At 39.5% G+C, this 23,173-nt stretch overlaps 1 protein-coding gene across 6 annotated transcripts in view; it reads left to right on the top strand.

Moving 5' to 3' along the window:
• Positions 1-78: 78 nt before the first annotated feature.
• ZRANB3 (zinc finger RANBP2-type containing 3) overlaps positions 79-23,173 on the top strand; it is a 225,942-nt gene continuing 202,847 nt past the window's right edge. For 4 of the 6 annotated variants that reach the window (XM_045203151.2, XM_045203152.2, XM_045203148.2 and 1 more), the window contains exon 1: positions 312-804. The gene's annotated coding sequence lies outside the window, so the exon portion shown is untranslated. Of the gene's footprint in view, positions 181-311; positions 805-4,751; positions 5,030-23,173 lie in introns of those variants that run through there. The other 2 variants (XM_053918618.1, XM_045203150.2) reach the window with 2 other exon arrangements.

Raw genomic sequence — 23,173 nt, 5'->3', positions numbered from 1 at the left:
CCCCTTGGGCCGCGGGAGAGCCGTGCTAAGTCTTCCTCCACCCTCAAGGGGAAAAGAACCAATCGGTGGTTAGTAACTGCCCTTGAAGGACGCAAAAGGGAACCAATGATAAAACGGAGAAGACAGCCATTTTGCCCACTTGGAAAAAAAGCCACCTTTTCCCACGAGTTGGAGCCTGAGGTGAGGGAGTTCTGGGAGTTTTCACTAACCTGGAGATATTGGAAAGACAACCATTTTTTTCAAGGAGTATTTATAATGTTTTATATGGGTAGAGAAAAATTTTCACCCTGTGTGTGCGGAGAAGTGAGGGATGCTGCTTAGAAGCTTGACTTTTCCTTTCTGGGGTAACGGGTTCTAAGCCGAACACCTGGTTTCTCCAGCCCAGTTCAGGGAAGGCGGGGTGACAGCCCTTTTCGGTCTCGAGCAGACTACCTTTCCCAATACGCTTTGTCCCAGTCCACATCCTTTTTTTCCATTTACTTCCCTCGGCGGCCTGATGGGAATTGTAGTTTTAGGAAGGAACCCTTGATGCCTCGTCCAATGAGAAGGGACAAACTTGAATAATTTGGAGTTTGGGGAGGAGAGCTAGTTGTCTCGAGGCTGGGGTGAATTCTTTTCTCTGTTACAGAAGAAATGAGGACTAGAAGAGCAACGTGGTCAGAGCAGAGTTTTCTCAGAACACCATAGGGGCTGGTGTTTGAACTCTCATACTTTCAGTTTGTACCTTTGAAGTCACTTCCGCTTTCGGCTGGACACAGGCCAAACCTGTGGCGGGAGTTGGAGATTCTTCAGCGAATACACCAGGTGTGGCCATCTGGGAGTGGGGTGGCGGGCAAGTCGTACTTAATTGCATGAGAGATAGGAAGTTGAACGGAGTTTAATTTCATTTTAAGGAAGAGTGGGTGAAATGGGATGGGGGTAGTTCCCATGTCCATAAAGCCATTCTCCACCCAGCCTTCAATCCCACTTTTCTTATTTTTTTGAGTTGCTCACTATTAGTTTTCACACATGTATTTTTTTTGTGTGGGTGCCTCTAAAGCCTTTAACCGCTGTCGGTTCGCATGGCTTCATGTAGTCATTTTGAAAAGCTCTCTGAAGTTCTGAGCTAACCCCGCCCACTTTTACAAACTTCTGAAGGCTGGTTAGGAGAAAAGCTATTGAAGGACTCAGGAGAAATACTCAAAAATGGATACTTTACCTTTGTATTGAGTAAAGCATACACCAAACAAGTGGCGACAGGTGCCAACTGTAATGCACCGATGAATAAAGATATTTAAATAGTTGGGAGCCCATAGCCTAAGTTGACCGCATTAGACCACGGTTTGTGCCCCACTTAGGATACAAAATTGTGTGTAGTTTTGATGTTTTACGTTCCCTTTGAAGTATCTTGAGAAACTCATTGAATGAAAGAGGTGCAGAAGGAGTTATTAGAGACGGACTTTTCCTCCCAAGAATAATGGCTTTCATTCTTAAACTCACTTCTGTAACATTTTGACTGAGACTTTCTGAGGTAAGTTCTAACTCACTTCTCCCCATGGTCTCACTGAGACTTTTATAAATAATCTTGTAAATACTTATTTAGCATTTATATTTTATTAGGCATTAACCAGTCTTTGTGGGTAGAGTATTGCCAAAAAGACAGGATCCTTTCCTTGTCCAAAATTGCTGAGGAAGACAGAGACCAAAGAAAATCCCTGACTATGACTGTAGTTTTGTCAGTCTCTCCCTTTATGTGTATCAAGATTTGGTTTACATGTTTAGTTGCTCCAATGTTGGGTGTGAAAATGTTTACTAGGGTTATATTCTCTTGTTGGATTGTTCCCCTTATTATGTAGTATCCTTCTTTGTCTCCTCCTATAGCCTTTGTTTTAAAGTCTATTTTGCCAGACAGACGTATTGCTACACCGCCTCTTTTTTCTTTCCATTTGCATGAAATATCTTTTCCACCCCTTTACTTTCAGTCTGTGTGTCTCTTCAATCTGAGGTGTGTCTTGTGGAGGCAGTATATACTCATATATACAAATACCATACATAAGTGGGAGTACTGACTCTGTGTAACATAGCAGACAATCATAAAAGGCTTCACATAGGAGGAAAAACGCTTAGTACATAGTAGAACTTGTGTAAATATTTAATGTAATTCTTAAATTTAAAGGAACAGTGGACTTTGCAGATGGAGAATCAAGATAAAAAATATTCTAGGAAGAAAAAAAGCCATATTTGCAAAGGAAAGTGTTTCAGAAAATCCTAAGCAGTTTAGTATAGCTAAAAAAAAAAATAAGATGCTGGGGACAAGTGGTAAAGATGCAAAAACAGGCCAGGTCAGTGATGTTCTCATATGTCATGCTAAAGGAGTTTGGACTTTATTCTGTAAGAAATTAGGAACTTTTCTTGGAGTTCAAACAGGCTGCTCTTTCACAAAGATTACTTAGTCAAACTTGGAAGAATGGATGTGGAAGCAGGGACAACCTTTTAGAAGGCTACCTCAAATAGTCCAGGTAATACAATTTATATTCTCTTAATTTCAGGCTCCTATCTAATTACCTTATCTCATAGACTTTTCTAGCCTAAATTATTAAATCAGTATCTTGATTTCTCCACCAACTTTGTGTGCTCCATCTATAAAATACAAGAAAATGGGAGAATGACAGGAAAATATCTAAAAATGAAGACTGTACCTACTAGATACATAACAAAGTCACAGGAATTAAGTTAATTTTTATGGTACAAGTGAAAGACAACAATGAAGAGAACAGAGTCCAAACAAAAACAATGATACATAAATTTTAAAATTAAATGTAAAGAGAGACCCAAGATAGCGGAGGAGTAAGTGGAAACTACACTAACCTTCGCCCAGAACCAGTAGGGAATTACCACCACATTGTAGAGAAATTATCCTTAGCCAACTGAACACTGGCTGGAGACAAGTGTCATAACCATGGACAGGCAGAAGAAACCACTTCACCACAACAAGACTGGTAGGGAGTGCAGAGGAGGCACAAGAGGGCTGGCTGAGCTCCCATGGGTGGCTGCTGAAGTTCCAGAGGGGTATTTCGGTGGCCAGGGGGGTCCCTCTGATGTGTGTGGGATGTAAACCCCAAGCTGGTGTCCCCAAACTATAGCACCAGAGCCATAAAAGGAACTGAGATAACATCCAGCTGTGAAAAACTGTAGGGTTTCTGTCTGCCAGGGAGAGACAGCTGGAGATTCAGAGAGACTCTTAAAGGGCCAATGCCAAAAATTACGTTTGCAGCCACTTACCCTGGGCTCCGCAAGAGTGAGGGCACAGTGTACTACAGATGTGTGAGGAGAGTCTGGGGCTGGTGGCGTTGGGGAGAAACTGAAGGAATAGTCACCAGGATCCCTTTGTTGAATCATTTCCCACAGTGCAGAGTCCATCTTTCTCAGGCAGAGCATTCCCCTCTAAGTGGCATCAGGCTGAGGAGAAGCAATAGACCCACCTGTAGGGATTACTCTACCCTATTACTCCACCCTATGGAGCCTAAGTGGGGATACTGAGTACAGCTTGAGGCTATATTGCTCATTAAGTTTAAAAACTAAAGCAGATCTCTGGGAGCTCTGAGACTTTAGCTGACACTCTCCCAGGTCTGGTGATGGTAAAGCCGGCCTTGATGCATAGCCTAGTTCTTTCTGCACACAAACAGGCCCAGCAGAGATAGCCACGTGCTGTGGATTGCTCATAGCTCGAAACATGTTGCCCAGGCTCAGTCATGAGCAGCATCTGGAAAGGTCAGCGCCTGAGTCTTTACAGATCTACAGATGAGGTCTTCTGGAAAAAGTCCAGTCATTGTTAATGTAACGAGAATGGTTTGAGTAACATTGATGTAACCCGACAGTCAAGGAGAGTGGGGTGGAATGTGCATGCGTGAAAATTGACGACCTCACTGTACTAGTCAGTGGGGATGGTAGATGCCTTTCAGTGAGCATGTGTCCAGTGTGGCCATCGCATTCAAAATGACTGAGTGAGTAGAGCTATGAATCTGCATCAAATTTTGTGTTAAGCTTGAACATTGCTTCGAAAATCTGTTCAGATGATTCTGAAGGCTTTCAGGAACAATGCAATGATTGCAGCGCAAATAAAAATGTGGCACAAGTGCTTCAATGATAGTCGAGAATCTGTTGAAAGTGATCCACGTTCAGGAAGGCCTGCAACAGGTAGAATAAATACCTGAGAATGTTGAACACGTATGGGTTACAATCAACAAAGATTGGTGAATTACTGCAAGAACCAGAAGCTGATCTGGGGATTCCAAAATCTGCAATGTCCAAGATATTGACGCAGGATCTTGGCATAAAACGTGTCATGGCAAAATTCGCTCTGCATCCTGAGCTACCAGACCATTAGGAACATCGTGCTGCAGTAGCTAATGACTTGATGCAAATTGCTACCAATGAACCAGATTTCCTCAAAAAGGTCAAAACCAGAGATGAATTATGGATCTACATCTATGATCCAGAAATGAACTCCCTGTTATCCTGATGGAAGTCACCTGGTTTTTCACACCCAAAGAAGGCACATCAAAGTCACAGCAAAATCAAGACTATGTTAACTCTTTTTTTATTAGGAAGGTGTTGTCTATCATGAGTGCACCCCTCCAGGCCATACATTAATCAGGACTAGTACCTCAAAGTTCCTCATCAGCAGAGAGATGCAATGTGGTGAAATAGCTGCAGCTATGGGCAACTGGTGATTGGCAGCTTCATTACAACAAGGTGCATGTCTCTTGCAGAGTTTTATGGTGAAACGTGAAATCATCCAGGTGACTCAGCCCGCCTGCAGCCCACATTTGACACCCTATGACTTCTGCCTTTTCCCAAAACTAAAATCACCTTTGAGAGGGAAGAGATTTCAGACCATTGATGAGATTCAGGAAAATATGATGGGACAGCTGATGGCTATTCCAGCAAAGGATTTCGCAGTGTTTTGAACAGTGGAAGAGACACTGGAAGAAGTTTGTGAAGTCATGGTGTGACTACTTTGAAGAGGATTGAGGGGTCATTGTCCTAGGTACAATGTTTCTTGTATCTTCTTCAATAAATGTCTCTTTTTCAGATTACAAGGCTGGATACTTTCTGGACATACCTCACTCACATAGCGCTTATTACATTGTGTGGCAGTAATCTGTTTATAACTCTTTTTGAAAAGATTTTATTTATTTTTAAACTTTATCTTGTTGATTATGCTATTACAGTTTTTTTGATTTCTTCCCCTATTCCCCTCTCCACCCAGCACCCCCCACTCCCTTAGGTAATCCCCCCATTGTTCATGTCTATGAGTCACTCGTATAAGTTATTTGGCTACTCAATTTCCTATACTGTCCTTTACATCTCCATGGCTGTTCTGTAACTATTATATTTTTCGGATTATAAGACGCATGCCTCTCCCCCACATTGGGAGGAAAATGGGGGTGTGTCTTATAGTCCAAACGTAGCTTACCTGGCTTGCTGGGGGGTGGGATGGCAGTGGAGCAGGGTTTTTTTCCTCCTATTTTCCTCCTCTAAAACCTAGGTGCATCTTATGGTCCGGTGCATTTTATAGTCAGAAAAATACAGTACCTATTTGTATTCTTAATCCCCTCACCTCTTCATCCATTCCCCCACAACCACCTCCCATTTTGCAACCATCAAAAACACTCTCTCTATCCATGAAACTGTCTCTGTTCTTCTTGTTTGCTTAGTTTGTTTTTCAGATTCAATTGTTGATAGATATGTATTTTATTGTTCATAGTTTTGGTCTTCTTGTTTTTCGTAAATAAGTCCCTTTAACTTTTCATATAAATATCATTTGGTGACGATGAACTCCTTTTTTAAAGTTTTTTCTAGTCTGGGAAGCTCTTTATCAGCCCTCGATTCTAAATGATAGCTTTGCTAGGTATAGCAGCCTTGGCTGTCAGTCCCTACTGTTTGTGACTTTAAATATTTCTTGCTAATCCCTTCTAGCCTGCAAAATTTCTTTTAAGAAATCAGTTGACAATCTTATGGGAACTGCTCTGTATGTAACTAACTTCTTTTCTCTTGCTGCTTTTAAGATTCTTTATCTTTTGGCATTTTAATTATGATGTGTGTTGTAGTGGGCCTCTTTTCATCCATCTCTTTGGGACTCTCTGTGCTTCCTGGACCTGTTATGTCTAGTTCCTTTGCCAAATTAGGGAATTTTTCTTTCATTATTTTTTCAAATGGTTTTCCAATTACTTGCTCTTTCTCTTCCGTTTCTGGCACCCCTATGATGTGAATGTTGGGCCTTTTGAAGTCCCAGAGGCTGCTTATACAACCCTCATTTTTTTTGGATTCTTTTTTTCTTCTTGTTATTCTGTGTGGTGGTTTTTCTCTTCCTTATGTTCCAAATCATTGATTTGATTCTTGGCTTAATCGACTTTACTGTTGTTTCCCTGTGAATTGTTCTATATTTCAATTAGTGAATCCTTCATTTCTCACTGGATCTTTTTTGTGCTGCTGAGGTCCTCAATAAGTTCCTTAAGCATCCTTCTAAACAGTATTTTGAACTCTGCATATGATAGAATGCTTATCTCCATTTCATATAGCTCTTTCTCTGGAGTTTTGATCTGTTCTTTCATTTGGGCCACGTTTCTTTGTGTCCTCATTTTGGCAGCCTTCCTGTGTTTGTGTCTATGTATTAGGTAGAGCTGCTATGAATTCCTGCCTTGGTAGCATGGCCTGATGTAGTAGGTGTGTCCTATACGGTCCAGTGGAACAGCCTCCCCGTCAACCAAGCTGGGTACTCCAGGTGCACCCTTTGTGTAGACTCACCCTCCACTTGTAGTTGAACTTGGTTGCTGTTGGCACATCTGTGGGAGGGATTTACCCAGGCCAGTCAGCTGCAAGGAATGCTTGTGACCACTTATCACCAACCTCTGCCCTCTGTGGAGGATCAGCTGTATAGGTGCAGGGTGGCGGTACTCCAAAGTGGTATTTAGCTGTCCACTGGGTGTGCTGGCTCTGATGTTTCCTGGATGGTGCAGGCTCAGATCAGCCTCCATTTATGTTTGTCCTGGGGCTCCCCTTCCTGAGCTATAAAGCAGTCTGAGAAGGCTGCTACTTGTTGAGGACTTGGAGATTTCCAAGGGAAGCCAAGCTGTGAAACTAATCTGGCTGGTGCTTGTGCTGGGCCTAGAGCTCACTGAGGCCAGCTGTTGCTTGTTTGATAGGATTGGGGAAGTTGTGAAGGTGGAGCCAAGACCAGCCATTCATATGGAAAAGATGTTTAGATGGACCCTTTAGTTGGGGGTGGGGGACACAGTCTCTGGGGATCTGCAATGTGGGTCAAACTGTGTTAGCCAGGTTGATGGAGACTCAAATATGGCATCAGCATGCTGGCTCTGTGCCTATGCAGTGGGATGGCTCAGAAAAGGGACAATGCCCTCTGCTTACCCTGATAACAGACACTTCAGCCTCTCTCAGTATGGCACAGGTGCCCTTCAAGCTGCCACCCCAGTGCTGTGAGTCTGGGTAGGTGAGTCTATATGCGTGTGTTCTATAAGAGGAACTGCTTGGGACTCCAGAAGTTTCTTCCACCAACTCAATCCTTACTGCTTTTCGCAGCCAGAGTTGTGGGGAACTTATTTTCTTGGCACTGGAACCCTGGGAAGAGAGGCCAGGTGCGGGGCTGGGCCTGATTGCTCCTGAGATATCCCTCCCAAATTTTTATCCACCACACTTGGGTGAGAGACCAGCATGTTCTGCATCTGTGCCCTTCCTACCCGTCTCGATGGATGTGGTTTCTTTAATTCCTTAGTTGTCAGACTTCCATTCAACTCAATTTATGATGGTTCTGAGTGATGGTTCTGTATTTTATTTGTAATTTTGATGTGGTGTGAAGGGGCGGGCCATGTTTGCCTACACAGCCATCTAACCAGAAGCCCCTTTCTTTTATTTCTGTTTGTTTTTCCTTATATTTTTGTCTTCGGGCTATGTTTATCTTTCTAGAAATTAAACCATTTATCATTATAAAATCCTTTCTTTACTTCTAATAATGTTTTTTAGCCTTCAACTTATGTTGTCTGATGTTAATAAAGCTCTATACAGCTATATTTTGGCATGCATAATGTGTTTTTCCATTCTCTTGCATTCAGTGTTTACTAATCTCATATAAGATGTATTTTCTAATTTTTTATTCTTTTTTCAGATTAAAAAAAATTTTATTTTATTTTTCCATTACCATTTAACACCCTTATACCACCCATTCCCCCTGCAATCACTACATGTTGTCCATGTATATGAGTTCTTTTTCCTTTTTGCTCAATCCTTCCACCCACTAAGCAACCCTCCTCCCTCTGACCACTCCAATAGCAGTAATTCTGCTCTATATCCATGAGTCTTTCTGTATGTTGCTTGTTAGTTCAGTTTGTTCATTAGATTCCGTATGTAAGTGAAATCATATGGTATCTGTCTTTCTCTGACTTAGCATAATGTTCCACAGATCCATCCATGCTGTTGCAAAGGGTAGAATTTTCTTCTTTCTTACTGCCAAGTAGTATTCCATTGTATAAATGTATCATAGTTGTTTTATCCAGTTGTTTTATCCACTAGTCTACTGATGGACACATGTGCTGCTTCCATGTCTTGGCAATTGTAAATAACTGCAATAAAGATAGGGGTGCTTATGTTCTGTTGAATTAGTGTTTTGGATTTCTTCAGATATATTCCAAGTAGTGGGATCGCTGGGTCAAAAGGCAGATCCATGTTTAATTTTTTGAGGTATCTCCACACTGCTTTCCACAGTGGTTGCACCAGTCTGCATTCCCATAAACAGAACAAAACGGTTCCCTTTTCTCCACCTACTAGCAAGCACTTGTTTGTATTGATGATAACCATTCTGACAAATGTGAGATATCTCAGTTTTATTTTAATTTACATTTCTCTCATGATTAGTGACTTGAGCATCTTTGAGTATGTCTATGGCCATCTCTATGTCCTCTTTGGAGAAGTGTTTATTCAGGTTCTTTACACATTTTTAATTTGATTATTATTTTGGTGTTGAGTTTTATAAGTTCTTTATAAATTTTGTATATTAACCTCTTATCAGATGTGTTGGTTCTCCTGTGGATTGTCTTTTTATTTCGTTTCTGGTATCCTTTATTGGGCAGAAACTTTTTAGTTTGTTGTTGTCCCATTTTGTTCCTTTTGTTTCCCTTGTCTGAGGAGATATATCAGATAAAATATTGCTATGAGCAGTGGCAGAGATATTATTGCCCATATGTTCTCATATTTTCATTGTTCGGGTCTAATATTTAGGCTTTAATCCGTTTTCAATTTACTCTTGTGTGTAGTATATGAAGGTGGTATAGTTTCATTTTTCTGCATGTTTCTGTTTAATTTTCCTAACATCATTTATTGAATAAACTATCTTTAGCCCATTATATGTACCTGCTTCCTCTATCAAAGATTAATTGACTACAAAGATGTCAGTTTATTTCTGGGTCTCTATTGTGTTCCATTGATCTATGCATCTGTTTTTTACACCAGTACCATGCTGTTTTGATTACTCCGGCCTTATAGTATAGTTTGATATTAGGTAATGTGATTCTCTAAGTTTGCTCTTTGCCAGGATTGTTGTTGCTATGTGGTGCATTTTGTGGTTCCATATATATTTTAGAAATATTTGTTCTAGTTCTGTGAAATATGACATTGGAAACTTTTTTTTTTTTTACAACATTGGAATCTTGATAGGAAGTGCATTGAATTTATAGGTTGTTTTGAGTAACATGGACATTTTAATGATGTTAATGCTTCCTATCCATGGACACGATATGTCCTTTTTTTATTTGTATCTTTTTCAGTTTCTTCCCTCAGTGTCTTATAATTTTCCAAGTACAGGTCTTCACATTCTTGGTTAGGTTTATCCCTAGGTATTTTGTGTTTTTTGAAGCTATTGTGAATGGGATTGTTTTCTTAATTATCCTTTCTTTTATATCATTATGGGCATATAAAAATGCAACTGATTTCTGGATATTAATTTTGTATACTGCTACTTTGCTGACTTTATGAGCTCTAGTAGTATCTTGGTGGAATCTTTGCGGTTTTCTATATACAGTATCACATCATCAGCAATGTAAGTCACTTTTACTTCTTCCTTTCCAATTTGGATGCCCTTTATTTTTACTGCTTGTCTAATTTCTATAGCTAGGACTTCTAGTACTATGTTGAATTAGAGAGGTGAAAGCGGACTTCCCTGTGTTGTTCCCAATCTTAAGGAGAACGCTTGTAGTTTGTGCCCATTGGGTATGATGCTGGCCCTGTGTTTGTCATATATGGACTTTAACATGTTTATGTATTTTCCCTCTGTTCCCACTTTGCTGAGAGTTTTTATCATAAATGGGTGCTGGATTTTATCAAATGGTTTTTCTGTATCTGTTTACATGATGATGTGGTTTTTATCTTTCATTTTGATTATGTGGTGAATCACATTTATTGATTTACAAAAGTTGTACCAACCTTGCATTCCTGGAATAAATCCCACTTGATCATGGTGTATGGTTTTTTTGTTGAATTGATATATTTGCTTTGCTAATATTTTGTTGAGGATTTAGCTAGCATCTATGTTCATCATGGACATTGGCATGTAATCTTTTTTTGTAGTGTCTTTATCTAGTTTTGGAATTAGATTAATGCTGGTGTTATAAAATGGGCTTGAGAGCTTTCCCTACTCTTGAATTTTTTGGGATCGTTTGAGAAGAGATGTTGGTTCTTCCCGGAATGTTTCACAAAATTCACCTGTGAAGCTGCCTGGTCCAGGGCTTTTATGCATTGCGAGTTTTTGCTTACTGCTTCAATTTCACTAGGTGTAGTCTCTCTATTCAGATTTTCTAATTTAGTTTTAGAAGACGGTATGTTCTAGTAATTTATCCATTTCATCCAGGTTGTCCAGTTTGTTAGAATATAGGTGTTAATAATGTTTTCTTACAATACTTTGTATTTCTTTGGTGTTAGTTTTTTATTTCTCCTCTTTCATTTCTGAATTTATTTGCATCCTCTCCCTTTTGCTTGATGAATCTGGTTTAAGGTTTTGTCAATCTTGTTTATTTTTTCAAAACACAGCTCTTAGATTCATTGATCTTTTGTATATATTTTTAGATTCTAATTTATTTATTTCTACTCTGATCTCTATTATTTCCTTCCTTCTACTCATTTAAGGTATTTTTTGTTGTTCTTTTTTCCCCTCTACTTTTATTTTTTTGTTGTTCATTCTATTACAGTTCTTCCATTTTATTTTGTTTTGCCCCATCCATGCCCCAGCCCACCCCTCTTGCCCATAGTCAATCCCCTGTCCATTGTCCATCTCCATAAGTCATTCATACATATTTGACTAATCCCTTTCCCTTCCTTCCACCATTGCACTCCTGCCTTCTGCCTTCCTGCAACTATCAGTCTGTTCCATGTTTCAGTGTCTCCAGTTCTCATTTTGTTCATTAGATCCCATTTATAAGTGTGGTCATATAGTATTTGTCTTTGCTGAGTGGCTTGTTTCACTTAGCATAATGGTCTCCAGTTCCACCCATGCTATCACAAAAGGTAGGACTTATTTCTGCTGTGTAGTATTCCATTGTATAAGTGGAACAGTTTTTTAATCCACTCAGCTACTGATGGGCACTTGGGCTATTTTCAACACATGGCTATTGTAAATAGTGCTTCTATGAACATAGGGGTGCATAAGTACTTTTAAATTTGCATTTCAGAATTCTAAGGGTATATTTCCAGCAGTGGAATCACTGGGTCATAAGGCAGTTCCATTTTTAATTTTTTGAGGAAATTCCATACCATTTTCCACAGTGGCTGCACCAGTCTGCATTCTCACCAACAGTGAACTAGGGCTCCCTTTTCTCCATATCCTCACTAGCGCTTGTTTTGTGTTTATTTATTACTGATAGCCATTTGTGTAGGTGTGAGATGATATTGTGGTTTTAATTTACATTTCTCTGATGGCTAGTGATGTTGAGCATTCTTTCATATATGTATAGGTCATCTGTATGTCCTCCTTGGTAAAGGTGTCTATTCAGGTCATTTGCCCATTTTTGAATTGGATTATTTTCCTGGCGTGGAGTCACATGAGTTCTTTATATATTTTGGAGATTAAACCCTTGTCGAATGTATCATTGACAAATACATTCTTCCATAACAGTCAGTTCCATTTTTATTTAGATCATGGTTTCTTTAGCTGTGAAGAAGCTTTTTATTTTGGTGTGGTCCCATTTGTTTATTTTTCTTTTATTTCCCTTTCCCTAGGAGATATATCAGCAAAAATATTGCTACATGGGATATCTAAATTTTACTGCCTATGTTTTCCACTAGGACTTTTATGGAATCATGACTTATATTTAAATCTTTTATCCATTTTGAGTTTATTCTGGTGTATAGTGTAATTTGTTGGTCCAGGGTTTTTTGTTTGTTTGTTTTTGTTTTTTATACCAGTCCAGTTCTTCCAACACCATTTATTGAAGAGAGTATTTTTACTCCATTGTATGCTTGTACCCCCTTTGTCAAATATTAATTGAAAATAGAGACATGGGTTTTTCGGGAGAAGATGGCGGCGAGATAGGTGGGAGTGGAGTCCACTTCTCCTTGGCACCAGTGAAACACCTAGCTGATCTGAGGAACAGAGTGAACAGCCAACGGTATTCCAGCATATATGAAGACCAGAGACCAAAGATAGAGGGCATTGAAAGATCTGACGATAAGAAGAGTGCTTAAGGACAATAAGGTCCCTGGGACCAGCACGGGGACCAGGGCAGCTGAAGCCGCCGGTCCGGGCGCAGGGTCTGCTGCAGGATTCTTGGGAGAGAGCCAGGCTGGGCTGTGTGATAGGCCAGGTGCTTGTTTGAACCAGTAGGGCTTGAATAGGAAGAATTTCTCGAAAAGAAAAAGAGAAAGTAGAGGCACTCAGCAGCTAGTTAGAGAACTCTCCACAGCAGCCACGGACTCTGGCGCCCCTGCCCCCACAGCCTCTGGACTATGAACTTGGGATAAGCAGTCCCAGCACTCACCTGAAGCCCAGCTAGTGCACCCAGATTAGAGGACTTGGCGCCCACAACTGAAACCCCGGGAAGGTGGGTACCCTGATAAGCGGCCCAGCTGCCTGGGCACACAGACATAAAGTGCCTGGGTGGGCACGCACCTTGATCAGTGGCCTGGGCGCCCACGCCTGAAACCTCGGGTGGGTGCGCACCCGGATCAGTGGCTGGCTGCCTCGCGCACAGGCCCAAAGCCACGGATCGGCTGCGCAACCCCATCAACGGCCTGGCTGCCTGCGGGCGACCACACCTAAAAGCACTGGTTCTGAACAACTCCCACCTAGCCCCTGCCCACAGAACCATGCAGGGCCTACTGGCTCTCTAGGACGAAGGCAGAACGCCCAGCAGAGGGGAGCTGCAGGCTAGGGGAGACTGCATTCCCCAGAAAGACTTGACCCACTAGGGGGCTAAACTACCCTGAAGGAGCACCCAAAGCCCCTAGTATCTAAGTCAGCAAAGAGCAAGAAGGTAGAGCGTGAGTTGTGCCTAATTGGTGCAACTCAAGGACAGCACAACTGGTGAACTAAAGGCCTAGTAGGAAGCAGAAGGACCCTGAGGAACTGGACTGGAGGCTGAACAACAGCGAAGAGTGTGGCTCAGGAAGGGAGAAAAGTGAAACCAATCCCTCCAACCACCCCCTCCCGTTTCACAGACAGGAAGACCAGCAGAACTAACCTGACCAGTTTAAAGCCAGCAGAAGACTTTTTTTTTTCCTCCTTTCCCGCTAAGTTCCTTCTTCCTTCTGTCCTTCTTTCTTTTTTTATTCCTTCTTCCTTCCATCCTTTACCTTTTTTATTCCTTCTTTCTGCCTTCTTTTATTTACTTTTTTGTTTTAATTTTTGTTAAAATTCCTTATCATTCCTCCGATCATTTTTATTCCTCCTTCCTTCCTTCCTTCCTTCCTTCCTTCCTTCCTTCCTTCCTTCCTTCCTTCCATTCCTTTTCTACTCCCTTTTTCCCTCCTTCCCTTCTCCTTTTTTAAAATTTTTTTCCTTCTTTCTCTTTTTCCCACAGGTGAGACAATAAAACTTGGAGCGCTGAAAAGACCAGAGTTAGACTGTGTTAGACCCATAAACATCAGCTCAAGACCAGTGAACACAGGAGATTAAGGAGACAGCACCACTGAATCTCATTGGCATTCTACCATAGAAGTTCATACCATAAACCCAGGGAGTCAGAACAGATCAATTTAAGAAGCAGAGGCTAACAAGAAGAGTCTGAAAAACAATGGGGACACAAAGAAACAATCTCCAAATGAAAGGAAAGGAGGAAGCCTCAGAAATAATGCTAACTGAAAAAGAGGCAAGTCAACTATCAGATACTGAGTTCAAAGCAATGGTCATCAGGAAGCTCACTGAGCTCTCTGAGCTCAAAGAGAACTACCAGAAACTACAGGGAAACTACAATGAACTTACTGCAAACTATATCAACATGAAAAAGGAAATAGAAACCATCAACAAGGGCCAAGAGGAAATGAAGAATACAATTTCTGAATTGAAGAATACAGTAGAAGGAATGAAAAGCAGACTTGATGAAGCAGAGGATCAGATCAGCGAGCTGGAGGACAAAGTAGAAAACAACACCCAGAAAGAGCAAGAAAAGGAAAAGAGGCTCAGAAAGAATGAAGAGGCAATAAGAGAAATGCAGGACAACATGAAACATAACAATCTCCGTATAATAGGAATACCAGAAGGAGGAGAAGAAGAAGAGCAAGAGATAGAAAACCTGTTTGCAAAAGTAATAAGGGAAAATTTCCTTAATCTGAGAAGAGAAAAAGTCACCCAAATCCAGGAAACACAGAGAGTCCCAAGCAAGAGGAACGCAAAGAGGCCCACTGCAAGACACATCATAATTAAAATGGCAAATTTCCAAGACAAAGAGAGGATCTTAAAGGCAGCAAGGGAGAAAAAGGAAGTAACATACAAGGGCACCCTGATAAGGTTAGCAGCTGATTTCTCAATAGAAATGCTCCAAGTACGAAGAGAATGGCAAAACAATATTCCAAGTAATGAGAACCAGAGGCCTGAACCAAGGCTACTTTACCCAGCAAGGCTCTCAATCAAGATAGAAGGCCAAATAAGGAGCTTCCCAGACAAAAGAAGTCTCAAAGAATACACCTCCACCAAACCAGCTCTGCAAGAGATACTAAAGGGGCTGCTTTAAGGAAAGGAAGGAAAAGAGAGAGAGAGAGGAACACAGGTATGAAAAATGGCAATGAATAACTACCTATCGATAATAACCTTAAACGTAAATGGATTAAATGCTCCAATCAAAAGACATAGAATAGCTGAATGGATAAGAAAACATGACCCACACATATGCTGCCTACAAGAGACCCATCTCAGGACAAAAGATCTAAATAGACTGAAAGTGAAGGGCTAGAAACAAATTTTCCAAGCAAACAGACAGGAAAAAAAAGCAGGGGTAGCAATACTCATATCAGACAAAATAGACTTCCAAAGAAGGGCCATAAAGAGAGACCCAGGAGGTCACTTCATAATACTTAAAGGAAGAATCCACCAAGAAGACGTAAACATTGTAAATATATATGTACCCAACATAGGAGCACCCAAATATATAAAGAAAATCTTGGAGGACTTCAAGAAAGATATTGACACCAACACAATTATGGTAGGGGACTTTAACACCCCACTGTCAAAAATGGACAGGTCTTCCAAACAAAATATCAACAAAGATATTGTGTCACTGAACAATACCCTAGAGGAAATGGACTTAACTGATATATAGAGAGCTTTTCATCCCAAAGAAGCAAAATACACATTGTTTTCAAATGCACATGGAACACTTTCAAAGATAGACCACATGATAGGACACAAAACAAGGCTCAACAAATTCAAGGAAATTGAAATCATATCAAGCATTTCTCTGACCACAAGGGACTAAACCTAGAAACCAACCCCAAAGTAAAAAACCGAAAACACTCAAAATAATAGAGACTGAATAGCATGCTATTAAACAATGAATGGGTGAAAAATGTGATCAGAGAAGAAATCAAAAACTTTCCAAAAAGTTTCTGGAAACAAATGAAAACGAACTCACAATAACCCAAAACCTATGGGACACAGCAGAGGCAGTCCTGAGAGGGAAGTTCATAGCAATACAGGCCTACCTTAAAAAGAAGGAAACATTTAAAAAAAAACAACCTAACCCTACGCCTACAAGAACTTGAGGAACAACAACAAAGACAGCCCAGAGCAAGTAGAAGGAAGGAAATAACCAAGATCAGAGCAGAGTTAAATGACATAGAAACTAAAAGGACAATTCTAAGGATCAATGAATCCAGGAGCTGGTTCTTTGAAAAGATAAAGAGAATCCACAAGCCTTTAAGTAGGCTCATCAAGAAAAAAAAGAGAGAGGATCCAAATAAACACAATTAGAAATGAAAGAGGAGAGATTACAACTGATACCACAGAAATACAAAGGATTATAAGAAATTACTACGAAGAACTATATGCCAAGAAATTTGAAAACCTAGGTGAAATGGATACATTTCTAGAAAAATATATTCGTCCAAAACTGAATGAAGAAGCAGAAAACCTGAACAGACCAATAACACCAGTCGAAATTGAAGCAGTCATCAAAAAACTCCCAACACATAAAAGCCCTGGACCAGATGGTTTCACAGGAGAATTCTACAAACATTTAAGAAACAGCTAACCCCTATCCTTCACAGACTATTCGAAAAACTCCAAACTGATGGAAGACTCGCAAACTCTTTTTATGAAGCCAGCATCATCCTAATCCCAAAACCAGATGAAGACACTACAAAGAAAGAAAACTTCAGGCCAATATTGCTGATGAACATAGATGCTAAATTCTCAACAAAATATTGGCAAACTTCATCCAGCAATACATTAAAAAGATCATACACCATGACCAAGTGGGATTCCTCCCAGGGATGCAAGGATGGTACAATATTCGCAAATCAATAAACATAATACATCACATCAACAACAGCAAAGACAAAAATCACATGATCATATTAATAGATGCAGAAAAGCATTTGATAAGATAGAGCACCCATTTCTGATAAAAACACTCAGCACAGTGGGAATACAGGGAGCATTCCTAACATAATAAAGGCCATATATGAGAGACCTACAGCCAACATCATACTCAATGGACAAAAACTTAGAGCTTTCCCACTAAGATCAGGAACAAGACAAGGATGCCCTCTCTCACCACTCCTATTCAACATAGTATTGGAAGTCCTAGCCACAGCAATCAGACAAGAAAAAGAAATAAAAGGCATCCAAATTGGAAAGGAGGAAATGAAACTGTCACTGTTTGCATATGACATGATAGTGTACATGGAAAATCCTATAGACTCCACCAAAAAACTACTCGACCTAATAAATGAATTTGGGAAAACAGCCGGATACAAAGTCAATACTTAGAAATCAAAGGCATTCCTGTACTTCAACAATGAAACGTCAGAAACAGAAATCAGAAAAAAAATCCCATTTGATATAGCAACAAGAAAAATAAAGTACCTAGGATTAAACCTAACCAAGGAGGTAAAAGACCTGTACTCAGAAAATTACAGAACACTGAAGAAAGAAATTAAGGAAGACACAAACCAATGGAAGTATGTCCCATGCTCATGGATTGGAAGAATTAACATCATCAAAATGGCCATACTACCCAAAGCAATTTATAGATTCAACGCAATCCGTATTAGAATACCCATGACATATTTCACAGATACAGAACAAACATTGCAGAAATTCATATGGAACCATAAACGACCCTGAAAGCTGCAGCAATTTTGAGAAAAGAAAAAGCTGGTGGGATCACAATACCTGATATCAAACTGTATTACAAGGCCACTGTAATGAAAACAACCTGGTACTGGCATATAAACAGGCACGTAGACCAGTGGAATAGGACAGAGAGCCCAGAAATGAACCCAAGTCTCTACGGTCAATTAATATTTGACAAAGGAGGCAGGAGCATAAAATGGAGCAAAAATAGCCTCTTCAACAAATGGTGTTGGGTGATCTGGACAGCTACATGCAAAAAAATGAAACTTGATCACGAACTTACACCATACAGAAAAATAAATTCAAGGTGGATAAAAGACTTAAATATAAGTCATAACACCATAAAAGTCCTAGAGGAAAACTTTGGCAAGAACATCGCAGACATTCCACGCAGCAACATCCTCACAGACATGTCCACTAAAGCAAGGGACATAAAGGAAAGAATAAACAAATGGGACCTCATCAAAATAAAAAGCTTCTGCATGGTTAAAGAAAGCAGCTTTAAAATACAAAGAGAACCAACAGTATGGGAAAACATATTTGCCAATGATACCTCAGACAAGGGCCTGATCTCCAAAATATATAAAGAACTCACACGACTCCACTCCAGGAAGACAAACAACCCAATTAAAAAATGGGCAAAGGACTTGAACAGACACTTCTCCAAGGAAGACATAGAGAGGGCCCAGAGACATATGAAAAGATGCTCAGCATCACACCATCAGAGAGATGCAAATTAAAACCACAATGAGGTACCATCTCACACCAGTCAGAGTGGCCAACATAAACAATTCCACAAACAAATTTTGGAGAGGATGCGGAGAAAAGGGAACCCGAGTACATTGTTGGTGGAAATGCTGACTGGTGAGGCCACTGTGGAAAACAGTATGTAATTTCCTCAGAAAACTAAAAATGGAACTGTCCTTTAACCCAGCAATTTTGCTGCTGGGATTATACCCTGAAACACCAATCCAAAAGAGCCTATGCACCCCGATGTTCATAGCAGCAGAATTTACAATAGCCAAGTATTGGAAGCCACCTAAGTGCCCATCAGCAAACGAGTGGATCCAAAAACTCTGGTGTATTTACACAATGGAATTCTATGCAGCAGAGATAAAGAAGGAGCTTATACCCTTTGCAACAGCATGGGTGGAACTGGAGAGCATTATTCTAAGTGAAATAAGCCAGACGGTGAGGGACAAATACCATATGATATCACCTTTAACTGGAACATAATCAACAGAAGAAAAAAGGAAACGAAATATAACCAGAGACATTGAAGTTAAGAACAATCTAACAATAGCCAGGGGGATTGGGGAGGGGACAGTGAGGAGAGGGGATTACAGGAACTACTATGAAGGGCACATGGACAAAATCAAGTGGGAGGGTGGTGGTGGTGGAGGGAGGGGGGTTCTGCTGGGGTCGGGTGGAGGGATGGGGAGGAAGGCATACAACTGTAATTGAATAACAATAAAAATTAAAAAGAAAATAGAGACATGGGTTTATTTCTGGGCTCTCTATTTTGTGCCATTGATCTGTGTTTGTTCTTAAGCCAGTACCAGGCTGTTTTGGTTACAGTGGCCTTGTAATACAGTTTGATTTTAGGTATTGTGATCCCTCCTACTTTGTTCTTCTTTCTCAAAACTGCTGCTGCTATTCGGGGTCATGTATGGTTACACATAAATTTTTGAAATGTTAGTCCTATATCTGTGAAATATGTCTTTCATATTTTAATAGGGATTTCATTGAATTTATAAGTTGCTTTGGGCATTATGGCCATTTTAGTGATGTTAATTCTTTCAAACCGTGAACAGGGTATATACTTTCATTTATTTGTATCTTTCTCAATTTCTTTCTTTAGTGTTCTATAGTTTCCTAAGTACAGGTCTTCTACCTCCTCGGTTAAGTTTATTCCTAGATACTTTATTTTTTTGTTGCTGTAGTAAATCTAATTTTTTTCTCAGTGAATTATCTCTTTCTGATAATTCATTGTTGGTGTACAAAAATGCCATTGATTTCTGAATATTGACTACTTTGTTGAATTCTCTTATTAGGCCGAGTAGTCTTTAGGTGGAGCTTATCGGGATTTCTGTTTATACTATCATGTGATCTGCAAGTAATGACAGTTTTACATCTCCCCTTCCAGTTTAGATGACTTTTATTTGTTCTCCTTTTCTGATTGATGTGGCTAGGACCTCCAGTACTATGTTGAATAACAGTGGTGAAAGCAAACACCCTTTACTTATTTCTGATCTCAAGGGGAAAGCTTTTAGGTTTTGTCCTTTGAGTATGATGTTGACTCTAGGTTTCTCATGTGTGGCCTTTATTATGTCGAGGTATGCTCCCTCTGTTCCCACTTTGCTGAAAATTTTTACCATAAATGGGTGCTGGATTTTATCAAATGCTTTTTCTGATTGTATTGATATGATCATGTGGTTTTTGTCCATTTGGTTTACGTGATGTATCAAATTTATTGATTTGAAAATATTGTACCATCTTTGCATCCCTGGAATAAATCCCACTTGATCATGGTATATGATCTTTCTGATGTATTGTAGGAACTGGTTTGCTAGTATTTTCTTGAGGGTTGTAGTGTCTGTGTTCACCAGAGATATTGGCTTATAATTTTCTTTCTTAGTTGTGTCTTTACCTGGTTTTGGGATTAGGATAATACGAGCCTCATAAAAACAGTTGGGGTGTCTTCCCTCTTCTTGAATTTTTTGGAATAGTTTGAGGATAGGTATTAGGTTTTCTTTGAATGTTTGGTAAAATTTGTCTGTGAAGCCATCTGGTCCAGGTCTTTTGTGTGTCTGTAATTTTTTGATTACTGTTACAATTTTCTAGTTGTTATCACCTCATCCAGGTATTCTGCTTCTTCCTGGTTCAGTTTTTGAAGATTGTTTATAGAAATTTATCCATTTCACCAAGGTTGTCCAATTTCTTGACATATAGTTGTTCATAGGAATTTCTTACAATACTTTATATTTCTGTGGTATCAGTTGTTGCTTGTGTTCTTTCATTTCTGATTTTACTTACTTGGGTCCACTCTCGTTTTTTTCCTGATGAGGCTGGTTAACGTTTTGTCAAATTTTTTTTTAATTGTTCAGTTACAGTTGTTGCATCTTTTTTCCCATTGTTCTTCCCTGACCCTTCCCCCAACTGCCACAGTCAATCCCTCCCTATTGTTTGAGCCCATGAGTCCTCTATTCATGTTTCTTTACTTGCCCCTTTCCCTTCTTTGCCATCCCCCGTGATTTCCCTCCCTGCTCCCATCAAGTCATTGTCGGTTTGTTCTTTAGTTCCATATCTCTGGTTCTGTTTTGTTAATCTGTTTGTTTTGTTGATTAGGTTCCAACTATAGGTTAGATCATATGCTATTTGTCTTTCACTGCCTTTCTTATTTCACTTAGCATAATGCTTTGCAGTTCCATCCATGCTGTCAGAAAAGGTAGGAGTTCCTTCTTTCTTTCTGCTGCATAGTATTCCATTGTCTCTTCAAGGAACCAGCCCCTTGATTCATTGATTCTTTGTATTGTTTTTTTTTAGTCTCTATGTCATTTAATTCTGCTGTGATCTTGATTATTTCCTTCTGCTTGTTCTGGGCTTTGTTTGTTGTTGTTCCTCTAGTTCTTTCAGATGTAAGGTTAGGTTGTTTATTTGAGATTTTTCTGTTTTATTTAGGTAGGTCTGTATTGCTATGAACTTCCCTCCTGTTATTGCTATGCCCCATAGGTTTTGGGTTGTTGTGTGTTCATTTTTATTTGTTTCCAGATATTTTTTTGATTTCTTTCTTTATCTCATTGTTAGCCCATTCATTATTTAATAACACGTTATTCAGCCTCTATGTATTTAAATGTTTTTGAGTTTTTTTCTTGAGTTTGATTTTTAGTTTCAAGCCATTATGATCCGAGAAGATGCTTGATATGATTTCAATTTGCTTGAATTTGTTGATGCTAATATTATGTCCTACCATTTATCTGTCTTTGAGAATGACCCATGTGGGTTTGAGAAGAATGTGTATTTTGCTTCTTTAGTGAAATGTTTTATATATATATCAGTTAAGTCCCTTTTATCTTAAGTGTCATTCAAATCTGCAGTATTTTTGTTGATTTTTTGTTTGGAAGTTCTATCCATTTTTGACAGTTGGGTGTTAAAATCCCTTATAATGACTCTATTGCTGTCTACCTCTTTCTTAAAGTCCTCCAATATTTTCTTTATATTTCTAGGTGCACCTATATTGGGTGTGCATGTATTTTAAGAGTTATATCCTCTTATTGGACTGCTTTATTAAATATCATGTAGTGGCCTTCTTTGTCCTTTGTCATGGCCTTTGTTTTGAAGTCTATTTAGTGTGATATAAGTATTGCTATCTCATCTTTTTTTCATGTGTGTTTGCTTGGAATATTTTTTTCTATCCTTTCATTTTCAGATCTTTTGTTTTGAGGTGGGTCTCTTTTAGACAGAATATGTTCAGGTCATGTTTTCTAATTTATTCAGCTAACCTATGTCTTTTGATTGAAGCATTTAATCCATTTACATTTAAGGTTATTATTGAGAGGTACTTATTCATTACCATTTTTTCCCAGTGTACCCGTGTTCCTCTCTCTCTATTCCTTCTTAAGGAAGTCCCTTTAGCACCTCCTGCAGTGCTGGCTTGGTAGAGATGTACTCTTTTAGCCATCTTTTTTTCTGTGAAGCTCTTTATTTCTCCTTCTATTTATGAGAGCCCTTTGGATAGAATTGTCTTGGTTGGAGGCCACTGGTTTTCATTACTTGGAATATTGGTGCCAGGCCTTTTTGGTTTGTAGTATTTATGTTGAGAAATCAGCTGATAGTTTATCAGAGTTCCCATTTATGTTACTAGCTATTTCTCCCTTGCTGCCTTTAAGATTCTGTCTTTGTCCTTAAATTTTGCCATTTTGATTGTAATGTGTCTTGGAATGGGCTTTTTGTTGTTGTTGTTCATCTTGATTGGGACCCACTGTGGTTCCTGGACTTGTATTACATTTTCCCTCACTAAGTTAGGGGAATTTTCTGTTATTATTTTTTCAAACAGATTTTCTATCCCTTCCTTTTTTTCTTCTCCTGATATCCCTATGATGTGAATATTGTTTCTTGTTGTACTAAGTTCCCATAATCTATTGTTCTTTTTGAGTCTTTTTTCATTTTCTTGCTCTGTGTATTTTTTTCTACTGTGTCTTTCAACTCACTGATTTGATCCTCTGCTTCATCTAGCCTGCTTTCAATTCTTTCTGGTGTACTCTTCATATCATACATTGCATTCTTGATTTCTAACTAGTTTTTATTCAGGGTTTCTGTGTCCTTTTTCATGCTGTTGTAGGT

This window comes from Desmodus rotundus, chromosome 2 (assembly GCF_022682495.2).
Source record: "Desmodus rotundus isolate HL8 chromosome 2, HLdesRot8A.1, whole genome shotgun sequence".
NCBI lineage: Eukaryota > Metazoa > Chordata > Mammalia > Chiroptera > Phyllostomidae > Desmodus > Desmodus rotundus.
Note: the sequence above shows the minus strand (reverse complement) of the source record. Positions and strands in the feature narration are given on the sequence as shown.